The sequence below is a fragment of the Notolepis coatsorum genome (assembly GCF_963971535.1).
Source record: "Notolepis coatsorum genome assembly, chromosome: 1".
Lineage (NCBI taxonomy): Eukaryota > Metazoa > Chordata > Actinopteri > Aulopiformes > Paralepididae > Notolepis > Notolepis coatsorum.
In genome coordinates, this window is record NC_140165.1 from 247,149,866 (window position 1) to 247,162,275 (window position 12,410).

Here is a 12,410-nt window from a genome sequence, read left to right on the forward strand (position 1 = left end):
CATGCATTGTCTGTAGGATCGCTGATGCGATTCGTCTCTGCGATTAACCCATCCCGTCGTCCTTCCCCCCCAAGGGCAGCCGGGAGCAGACAGGCGTCAACGTGAGCCGCGCCAGGGGACCAATCCAAGTGCTCCTGTCCGTCTTCGTCAAGGCGTTAGCGATCTGTTGTTGTGCATGTTTTTTTCCATTGGGTTTATCTTATCGGGGGGGAAACCCTTGCGAGCACGGGGAGAACATGCAAACTCCACACAGAAAGGCCTGGGAGATACCCCACCTGGGTACCTGGCATCATGGAAACCTGGTCCCCAAGCGGGAATCAAACCCTGGACCTTCTTGCTGTGAGGCGACAGTGTTAACCACTACACCACCGTGCCGCTATGTTAAGGGTGTTATGTGCATAGCGTGCTGCTATGTTAGAGTGCACATTTTGCGACCAGGAAATAAGTCCCTGCCTGTTTTTCCCCGCAACGCTTCCAATGCATCTTACATGCTTTGCATCCTCACCTAAACTAACTAGTTAGCTGCTACCGGTAACTAAGCTAAGCTAACCCGGCTCAGAGGCAGAGAAAAGGGAGGGGGCAGGGGAGCCTCAGCCTCTCTCTGTCCCTCTCTCTACGTCAATGATTTTAACTTTTAAGTAGGTGAGGTCAAAGGAGTTTGATAGTATTTACTGAGGATGGCCAGATAATGTTGATATTTAAACATAACAAATATAATACATAATAAATGTATACATGATCATGCAACATAAAAAAAAAATTAGGAACTGTTTGGGAGAGGGAGGTAGGGAGGGGTTTTAGGTTGTGAGTTCCAAAAGATTAAACTTAGTTATTTCAAGTTTAAAGCTCAATATATCAAAACGTGGACAGGAGGTCTATTTGTATTAAAAACAATAGATTGTTTTTCATTTAAATGTCTGGAAGAGCTAAACATTTTTTTTTTCAAATTATATTTTCGTTACCTTTTTTGAGTTGATCTAAATGTTACTGATTGTGTTAAATGGGCTTATGATATCGTCTCATATCGATTGCAGGCACCTGCATCGTATCGTATCGTGGCAGACTTTGTGATATCGGCAAATATCGTATCATTGTCCAAAGAATCTATATCGTATCGTATCGTGATGAAACTGGTGATTCCCACCCCTAGTAGAGTCCATACATCCAACACCAAATCCCATAATTCCTTACACGTAACATGTCTGGCTGTGTGATGTCAATTTGTCAGCATGAAAATGACAGCCAAACATGGCACTGCAACTAAATAACACAAATACAATAGACACATTTGTGACCGTTACAAATATAACACGTTTTATACTTGTGCTACAAGATTTTGGCCTGTGCTACAAAACTATCAACCTCTGTAGCACCAGTGCTATGCAGGCCACGTGAGCGGATCGGCGCGGCCGAGAAATCCGCTCTTCGCTCTTTAAAGCTTGGTCCGCTCCGCTAATCGTTCATGTTGACCCCGCCCCCAAGTCGCTCTCCGCTCGCTCCCCGCTCACCTTGAATCGAGCGCTCCCCGCTCCCCGCGCCAGATCGCTCGGCTTTTTTTTTTTTTTTTTTTGAGCATGGTGTAAATTAGCTCAAACTACAACAGTCTACACCCCCTGGGCCCCTTAACAATTGTTTGTATTGAGCCGCATTGTAATTGTACCCATTCTGCAATGTTAAATAACGTTGTTTATCCATTCACTAGCTCTATTAAGCGATGATAGGCTAGCCGAGCCACAATGCTATGGTCGCTGCCATTAACGTTAGCATGTAAGCTAACGTCAAGAACAATGGCGTCGATACTTTTTCTAACAGGAGTGAGTGAAGGAGGAGGAGTGAAGCCTGAACAGGATATCACAGGTTCACCCTTCTCATTGGTTGAAAATGGCCTTCATGTTTGTACATCGCCATCTGTTGCTTTGGCATTGTACTGCATGTATATTACATCAACAGTGTTAAACCACTGTGAGCGGCCTGGAGTGGATTGGAGCGGAGGAGAACTCTCGCTCCGGACGTCGCGCCGACTCATTTTAAAACCCACTCCTTGCTCACGTCAAAACCGGCCGCTCCGCGCCCCGCGCCGCTCACGCTCCGATCCGCTCACATGCACTGGTGCTATGTGCAAAAAAAGTTAACATACAGCCCTACAGACATGATGTGACCCATGTACTGCATATTTTATACTGAGGAAAAAAAATGGAGCAGGATTGGTAAACAGGAGTGGGATGGGAGTGGGATTCAATAAAAGTTTGGCTCGGGATTGGGACGGGATTGGGATCAGTCCTCTGTGGGAGTGGGATTTTTTTTAAACTCTCACTTGGGATTGGGATGGGATTATTTCTGTGGGAGTGGAAAGGAGCGGGAGTCAAAATCCACTCGCATGTCAGCCTCTAGTTGGCAAATATCAGGGAGGGGAAAAATAAACCCGAAATGAGGCATAGACATAACAGTATTTTTCCCCATTAGTATTCCGTTCATTTTGTATTTTATTTAGTTTACTTCGTAATGTATAGAGCTTGCTTAATTTGTATTTTCATGACCCATTGCATCCTTTGTTTTTGTCACTATCTTTCGTCATTTATATGTGCTGCTTAACACTTTGATTGCCAGCAGGGGGTGCGCTATTTATCGATTGAGTGCCAGCGCTTTAGTCAATGGGTCTCATTCCCGAAAATTTTCCAAAGATATATTCTGGAAGACTTATCTTGGAACCACTGAGACATAATCTATGACAAGTACACTCTGAGTCCTGAACGTGCTGGAGATATGTCTTAAGTGGCTGAAACGGTCGCAGAAATGATATGATCTGATATCTGCTTGGAGAATGGCATTCTGTCGTAAACTCCAAAGCGCGTTCCCTGTTCAGCTCATTTGCATACAAAACACCGCCTCCATAGTTCCTTATAAGGCAACTAGTGACACAGCTGTGTGAAATGGAATGGCGGAAGTGCTTTGCGAGCCGCGTGATTACGAAACCTTGCGTCAGTCAGAGAGCGTCTCCGAGAAATGCGGCTAGGTTTCGTAATCACGCTTGCGCCCATCAAAACTAGATTAGATTAATGTATTGGCATCATATACAGCTCGCGGTACACACCTGCCGCAGCGCGCGCGCACACACAGACACACACGCGCGCAGTACTGTATATGAATGAATGAATGACATATAATATATATAGCCTACGGCGGGCGTAATGAATGAAGCAGTATGGCTTATTATTCCATAAGCCTATAGGCTACTGTTCATTCGTAGGCGCACACAAGACTTGTTATGGAATATTAATGCAGTCTATTTCCACCGATTAGCTTTAGTTCTTATTTATTTATCCACTGTCATTTCAGTGTTGGTGTATAGGCTATATAGTGTATTTCAATATACGTTTAATTGATTAATGATATATTCGAAGGAATGCAGGTTTATAGCTATATCAACCCCCTCCAATGTAGAGTAAATTACCAAGTATGGTTTTGTCAATATTCCAATGTACAGTTTTGCTTGTACAGTGTAAGTCTATCCCCCACCCATCCCTACCCAACCTCCTCCAACAGTTTCTACGTCAAATGTACTCTCTTTTCTGGACTCTTTTTGTATCACAAACAGTACTGTATTTGCAAATCTGGTATGTCATAAATGTATAGATGTAGCAGTACTGTCTATCTGTGTCATGTGTGTCATATATGTTATGATGAATTGAAAATGGGGGACCCTGATGTAAACAAGACGAAATTCTTTCTCTGGTCTGCATCCCCTTATGTAATTGAGCTGTACTGTACTGTACCCATTCTGCAATCTGTTAATAAAGTTTTCAATCAATCAATCAAACAAAGGTCTGTCCCATTGTATACCAATCAATGGGATACATTGCATGTTGACCTGCATTCTTTCAAATGTATATAATTAATCATTAAAACAGATGTGTAACAAATAAGAAATACAAATTCCACAGAAGGCATTAAATTATTATTATTTTCAATCATTTCACAATAATTGCATAATTGTGTTTGAATATCTGAGTAATTATTTGTCCAAAATAGCTGGTTCAGATATGGTTAATCCAGCTGCCCTGTGATCAGATGAATCCATATTATTAATTTTTCAGACATCAAATTCGTAATTTCTTATCGTACAATTAATTAATTATGATTAAGTAATTAATTCCAAGGAGGCCTGTAGCGTTGACGTGAAGGAATCACTATGAGAACACAGTCTGTCAAGTTATAATAACATTTTAAATTAGTCAATCAATCATGAGATTTGATCGTGGGCTGAGAGCATATTTAAGTGTGCTCCTCAGCACTCTTAGATCTGCTCTCAAATAAGATCTCAGGAAAATTTGAAGACTCCCACTCCCAGCCCTAATATGTCTTAAATAGGCCGAAATCTGGCTAAGACGAAATATTTTGTCGTAACTTCGTTCGAGAATGAGACCCAATGAGAGGGCGAGCACATTTGTGAATGCATAAACTATATCTTAAATTATGGCTATGTGTCATACGGCCGTCGCTTATCAATGACTTGCTTGCAGTCAACATGTACGAAATGGATAGTTTTTTCATCTGTAAATTTTCGTTTTATACCGTTTTGAATACGAGTATAGTTTTGGAAATTTCTAGAGAAAAAAATATATTCCGCAGGAATCGCCCTTTACTGGAATACACACAACACGTTGTCATTTTCCGGCTGATTTATGAATTGTTTTCAAATAAACGCTAGATTATCGATAGTATATGTGTACTTATACAGGCTAGAGAAGCTAACGTCATACACGCACACACAACCACACACAGACACGTTGTGAAATATGTGAAAAAAACATCAGATTACCCCAAAACTGGTAAAATAGATTCCTTACCTCAGATCAGATGTTCTGCAAAAAGATTATTCCAATTCCTGATCGCCATTCCAAATATCGATCACGTTTATTGATCCAACATTAGACCTCGAAACAGATAATCCACGCTGCTTTCGGTTGCCCCAATGAATGCAATAGTCTCGGGTTACATGCCTGAGAAGTAAAATGTGGAATCCGGAGTTTTTTTTTCACATGCATTTTCATTGAGTCCATTCCAATGGGTGCAATACCATCCGGGAGACGAGAGGGGGCGGTATTTGCCCTTTTCGAGCTCAGTGACAGTCCCAATGATAACGTGAGGCTGGATTGATGAAAAATTTATGGATATCGCTAATAAAAGAAATAACGATTAAATAACGAAATTTGTCGTTGTTGGCACTCAACGCATGGCGGCTAACAACGAGATTTATCAGAGTCTTGGGTGATGCTGTCTGATCCATCACAACTCTGCAACGCTTCAATACCGCCACCAGGTGGCCGATCGGCGAGTTGCCAAACCGGAAGTTGCCCAAACCGGAAGTGGTCCGTCCCCTATTTTCGTCCGGCCACTCGCTTATCGTCCCGGGGCTCAATACAGACACCGTCGATATGAATCTTTGCCATAACTCAATAATCAACATGATTTGGACGTGTATTAGTAATATACAAACCGGAAATGGATCGCATCGATCAACATCCCATAATAGCGATCTTTTTGCTCCAGTGTGATCGCCCAACGCTACGAGGAGACTGGGGTGAGTTTCAGCGTTTTTCTTTACCATTTTCGATACAAACTGCTCTGATCAATATATCACCCATACTACATGAATCATTTAACGTCGGTCATTGAATTATAAACGACCCCCCCCCCCCCCTCCGTTCACCCGCAGATGACCAGTCATGACGTTTAGGACCATGTACAGTTGAAATTTTTAATATAACGTTGATCGGTATCAAACTGCATTTGATCTAATATATGCATTTATGCCTATATCTCACGTTCTATGAAATACTGCAGAAAACGATAATAACATATTTATACTCTAGACCAGGGGTGTCAAACTCATTTTCACAGAGGGCCACATCAGCATTATGGTTGCCCTCAAAGGGCCAAAGACCGTATAAATGTTAATGTAATGTAAAATAAATGTAGCTACTCATTTACATATTGTTAAACATGTTGTTTCTGTATTTATTACTTATTCAAGTTATACATATTGCATATGCATTTGCATAGATGTAAAAATATATGTTAGCTTATGTTATTTTAACAAATAATTTTAGTTTATCAGAACCCCATATTACTCCATTAATCAATGATCAAACCATTCAAGTAAATAACAAAGAAGAAGATCATCAAATACAAGCTATGACATTAAGTTTGTTCAAAAACTTTTTGTCACAGTCAAGAGGGGCAGAACTAACTGTGAGCTGCAAAGAACACGTGGGACAGATGTAGCAGATGTTACAAAAACAAATGGCTGCACACAACCTTGCAGAGGCCATACATCCAACTAATGGAAGATAGTTTAATTAACTTTAATTAACAGATTGCAGAATGGGTACAGTACAGTACAGCTCAATACACACAATTGTTAAGGGGATGCAGACCAGAGAAAGACTTTCGACTTGTTTACATCAGGGTCCACCATTTTCAATTCGTAATGAAATTGCTATTATGTGTCTGCATGAACACACAACTGTAACTGTACTAAAAAATAACAAAATAAGGGTTGTCTCAGTTCACAACTATATTGGTCAAGTTTTGGGTGGGACTTGTTTGCGTCCCTACAGCTTCTTATTCTTTGAATTGAGCGAGATGCTCGGTTATGTCACACAGCTGCAGTTTGCATCCGACAGTTCAGACAATATTTCTTCAACCCTTTGTTACCTATTCCGCCTGGATCTTTTTTGTATTTTGGGCTCTAAAATTGTCAAAGAATGTCTGAGGAGTAAGTGCTTTTGGCTTTTTTCCTTTGTTACTTCATCAATACCTCAGATGTTCAACATACATGTATGTGTAAGAATGTGTAATAACTAAGGCTGTCAAAGTTAAAGCTTTATTAACGCATTAACCCACAATTATTTTAACACCGCTATTTTTTAACCCAAGATTAATGTTTAAAAAAAAATAAAAATAAAAAAACGTTTTTTTTTTCTTTTTTTATAGCTCTTGGGGGGCCACATCAAATGACGTGGCGGGCCACATTTGGCCCGCGGGCCATGAGTTTGACACCTATGCTCTAGATGGTATTTTAGTATGAATGTGTGAATGAAAAAGTAAAACGTTCCTACATCCTGAATGATAGATAATTGATGTTGAATGGGCCATAGTAATGGCAATTTAGCAATACAATTTAAAAAGTTATAGCCCTGCAAAGAAGGTGAACATCTCCATAGACAAATAGCGCTGGCAGAGGATGGTTTAGGATGGATATAAGCCCGGCAGAGAATTGGTTAAATCTATTTAAATATTTCCCTTGCCCTATTTGGCATAATTTCAAACATGTTTTGCATTCATTGACAACATTTTGAAGCATTTGCACATATAGTTCCATCATAATATACAAACGAATGTTGTCCGCATATGATCAAAATAACGTCGTACGCCGTGATCTGGCAGAATTCGCATGAACTTGAAACCCGTTGTACGACGTGAATGGTGCACAAAGTGTTAAACACCACACAACACTTGCAGATTAATCATGAAAGGGAGTATGCAGAGTTCAGTGCAACGAATGCCAAGAGGAAAAGTTTTGTCGCAGCAGCTAACGTAGCTGGAAACCATTCAGAAGCGCGAGAAACTCCCTGCAGACAGTAACAAAGCAAAGCTGAAGAAAACCGAGAAAATAACCACATTTATTGTGCTGGACGACCAGCCCCTTTCTGTTGTTGAAAATGTAGGTTTTTCGACGCTTAGCCTCACTTCATGTTGCCAAATCACCATTTTATCTCCGACACGGCTATCTCAAATAAGTACAATGTTGTGTTTCTTTTTCAAATGTAGCCAAGAGTAAAGACCCTAACCCTATCAAAACAGCAGTCAAAGTGTATATTTTCAGCACTACGTTTGTTTACCAATGATTTGAAAATCTCCACGCATTGTACCGGTAAACAGACGTTTTAGACGCGAGGACAGGAAGCCGTCATGAAATCGCTGTAGTCTTATTAACGTATTAACTAAATAATTTGAACAAAATAAAAAGCAGCAGCACTATTGCATAACTGAGTCAGGGGCCGCGTCCACCTAGCGCATATTTCTCCGTGAAACATGCTGGGAGTGCGCCGGCAGAGCTGGCTTGACGCGCATCTTGTAGATGACAGAAAGAAATCTACAGCCATGCCGCGGTTTTGCACATATTATAGCATATTTGAATAACTTTATTGTATATTAATTATATATATAGTTATTGCCTGACACCACAGTTCGCCCTTTGCTTTTTATTAGCTTTTTAGTAGTGTATTCGTGTAGTTATTATTATTAGTTTTGTCGCGGATCTCAATGGTCTGTGTGGAGACAGCCAGACAGGCAGGCAGCTCCGGTGTCAGGTTACAAGCAGAGTGGTAGATGACTGGCTGTGATTGGTTGTTTGAATATGCGCTCGGCGCACCGCTCTAGAAAAGTTCAGCCAGTTTCAACTCTCTGGCTTGTGCGGCCGCATAAAGGCGCTGAAAAAAGAAGCCGACGGCAGCGCACTTCCTAGAGGCGGCTCCCTCCCCATTGTAATACATTGAAAACAGACGCGTGCGGTCCTAAATATGCGCTAGGTGGACGCGGGCCCTCATGTGTGGTATGTATTTCTTCCTTTAGGGGAGTTTTTGATGTTTTATAGATGGCTAGGTTAAACACAGGTTTTTGTTTTTTAAGGGAGTATCGGATGGGTATCGGTATTGGCAGATACTCAAGGCTGTGATATCGGTATCGGACATGAATAAGTGGTATCGTGCCATCCCTAAAAGGAACTGATACAACTGTGTTGTAGTTGTTTAGCATTGATTTCATCCATGCAACTATGTTGGTGGTTATTGTTTTAAATAAAGGTTGAAATTAAATGAAATAATAGCGTTCACTGCCAGACTTGGAGCAAGTCACGCCACTTCGCGAGGCTATCTCGGCCTGGGGCTGCATATTTCTCCAACAAATCATATACCGTTTATAAGATATATTTTCTGGTATTCCAAGGAAACCTCAATCAACAAAATCCATGCATAGATTCTGGCTATGCATGACGAAATAATCTAAGGGAGCATCCTTATTGCATAATTACTACTGTACTATAACTTTCCCCATGACAACACACCCCTCTTGACAATTTAGGCACTTTGCCAGTGAAGATATTTTATAATTAACAAATATTTTGACTGAGCAAGTTGTATTTAATGTTTAGTTAGGATTAGGGCTGTCTTAAATACTTCGAAGCTTCGTTCGATGGCATGAGCTTCGAACATTAAAAAAATAATCGAAGTGTAAAAAAATAATAATAATAAATAAAAATTCTTGGCCTCCAAAATGCATTGGCCAGCGCCAGGTACAGTAGCTAGCCAACGTTAGCTCTCATAACGAGCCAGTTAGCCAGCGCCAGGTACAGTAGCTAGCCAACGTTAGCTCTCATAACGAGCCAGTTAGCCAGCGCCAGGTACAGTAGCTAGCCAACGTTAGCTCTCATAACGAGCCAGTTAGCCAGCGCCAGGTACAGTAGCTAGCCAACGTTAGCTCTCATAATGAGCCAGTTAGCCAGCGCCAGGTACAGTAGCTAGCCAACGTTAGCTCTCATAACTAGCCAGTTAGCCAGCGCCAGGTACAGTAGCTACCAACGTTAGCTCTCATAACGATAGCCAGTTAGCCAGCGCCGGGTACAGTAGCTAGCCAACGTTAGCTCTCATAACGAGCCAGTTAGCCAGGAAGAGAAGAGGCCGCGAAGATGGAAGAGGAGGATGACAGAGGAAAAGGGAGAACAGTGGAGAAGAGTTGAGAAGAATAGGAAGAGAAGACAGGAGCGGACACGAGGGGAGGTGTGGAGAGAAGAGGACAGGATGAGATAGGAGAGGAGTGGAAGAGAGAACATATATCAATCCCAGTGCTCATGTGTTCCAGTTCAATAAATTGTTGTTCATCTACAGCTTGTTGCATTATTTCATGCATTGATATTATCAATAAGACATAATCTCTAAGCATTTACAATGTAGACTTGACTGGCACATCTTTTAAATCAAGTAAGTAGTCAGGTGTCCTAGGGGGTTGTGTGTGTGAGGGGAGGGGGGCGCGGATGAGGGCGGAAAACTTCAGGGGCCTATAGATCATCACTTAATATGGTACCTGGAAAATCAGGAGGTAGTATGGAAAAAAATGTCAAGGCAAGCGTGGGAACCCTGCCACAGCAACATCGGACAGACCCACCACAAACAGATTTCCTAAAGAGATAGAATAACTAAGTTAAAAGCTTTAATATTAGGCTAGTTCATAATGGAACACTAAAGACAGGCCTCACGCTCCTTCATCAGAGCCTTGGAATGTTGGCCTGTTCTCATTGTTCCATCATGAACCAGCTTATTATTAGAGCTGTTTTAAATTTTGGAAGAAGTGACTTGGATTCACTTTCTAAGATAATTGATACATTTCCCTCTTTTCTTCACCAGCATTAGAACGCAGTAGCCCTTCTCTATACCCGCTTTTTAGATAACATATTAGTTATTTCAGGTAGGGCTTTTTTTTTATATAATATAACATATTAGTTATTTAAGGTAGGGCTTTTTATATAATATAACACATTAGTTATTTAAGGTAAGGCTTTTTAGATCAAATAACACATTAGTTATTTAAGGTAAGGCTTTTAGATCAAATAACACAATAGTTATTTAAGGTAAGGCTTTTTAGATCAAATAACACATTAGTTATTTAAGGTAAGGCTTTTAGATCAAATAACACAATAGTTATTTAAGGTAAGGGTAGCCTAGCTGTTGGCTAAAAACACCTCTCCCAGAGTTTTAAGCTAGGCTAGAATCTGTATCCGCTCTGGATCTCTGGAGCATGCTCAGTAGTTTAGGTCTATATCTCTGGAGCATGCTCAGTAGTTTAGGTCTATATCTCTGGAGCATGCTCAGTAGTTTAGGTCTATATCTCTGGAGCATGCTCAGTAGTTTAGGTCTATATCTCTGGAGCATGCTCAGTAGTTTAGGTCTATATCTCTGGAGCATGCTCAGTAGTTTAGGTCTATATCTCTGGAAGCTGCAGCATGCTCAGTAGTTTAGGTCCATATCCATATCTCTGGAAGCTGCAGCATGCTCAGTAGTTTAGGTATATATCGTTGGAGCATGCTCAGTAGTTTAGGTATATATCGTTGGAGCATGCTCAGTAGTTTAGGTCTATATCTCTGGAGCATGCTCAGTAGTTTAGGTCTATATATCTGGCCTGACAATATGTACAGACCTGGCTGTGAGCTCATTTTACTCTGTAGTAAATGGACTTTTCTATGAATACAAGAGAGACCCAGAGTGGAATGGTGGAATGCCCCTTTAAGTGCAATGATGTATGCTGGTGCTGTCCCTGTGTAACGTATGTGAGGTCCTGTTGTCACGGCACCATGTGTGTCTGTTATACTGGGAAACTGTCTAAGCAGTTGAATGTCTCTATTGTCAACAAGAAAAATTCCTGTACAAGTGTTTCTCGTTTCTCATTGGATCAGGAAAGGAGAATGTATGCAGTGCAGACCTCACAAAAAGGAAGTAGGTTTGTCCTCACAACGGTACAAAGATGAACCGTGTGAGTGGTTTGTTGTTCCAGTATATTAACCATTTCACTACCACACTACAAAGGGTTAACCGTTTCACTCCCACACTACAGAAGGTTAACCTTTCACTACCCATGTAATCACAATTCACAATGTTCCTATGCTTTATGGATGCCTCTAAGGCATTCGATAGAATAAACCTAAACTGTCCCAAAGAGGGGTTCCTAAGGCCATAGTTAGGATTTTAGCATTTTGGTATGCCCATCAGCTTATACAAGTTAAATGGGGTAACTCGATGTCAGCTCATTTTAATGTGGGTAATGGAGTAAGACAGGGTGGGATTTTGTCTCCCTTCCTGTTCAATGTATATATGGATGACCTCTCCACTAAACTAAGGGAATGTAAGACTGGATGTATGGTGGGGGAGAGCCTTATCAACCATCTGATATATGCTGATGACTTAGTCATACTGTCCCCCTATAGTGCTGGTTTACAGCAACTGCTTAAAATCTGCTCTGTGTATGGTATACAACATGATATCAAATTCAACCCTAAAAAGAGTGTTGTTATAATAGTGAAAACTAAGGAGGACCAGAAGCAAAAGTTTCCCTCCTTCTTGTTGTCTGACTGCGCTCTAGATGTGGTGAAGAGTATGCGATATTTGGGTCACAATATCACTGATGACATGTGTGATGATGTTGATTGATGGGCAGCGCCAGTGCTGCAAACTGTATGCACAGGCCAATATGCTGGCACGAAAATTGTATATGTGTACAGACAATGTAAAAATAAGCCTGTTCAGGGGCGACTGAGTAGCGCAGTGGAGAATGCACTCGCCTACCATCGCAGAGACTCT

General features: G+C 41.1%; 1 protein-coding gene across 2 annotated transcripts in view; it reads right to left on the reverse strand.

The window, feature by feature from the left end:
* Window positions 1-12,410, reverse strand: part of atg16l2 (ATG16 autophagy related 16-like 2) — a 171,744-nt gene that overhangs the window by 142,694 nt on the left and 16,640 nt on the right. The window lies entirely within an intron of this gene.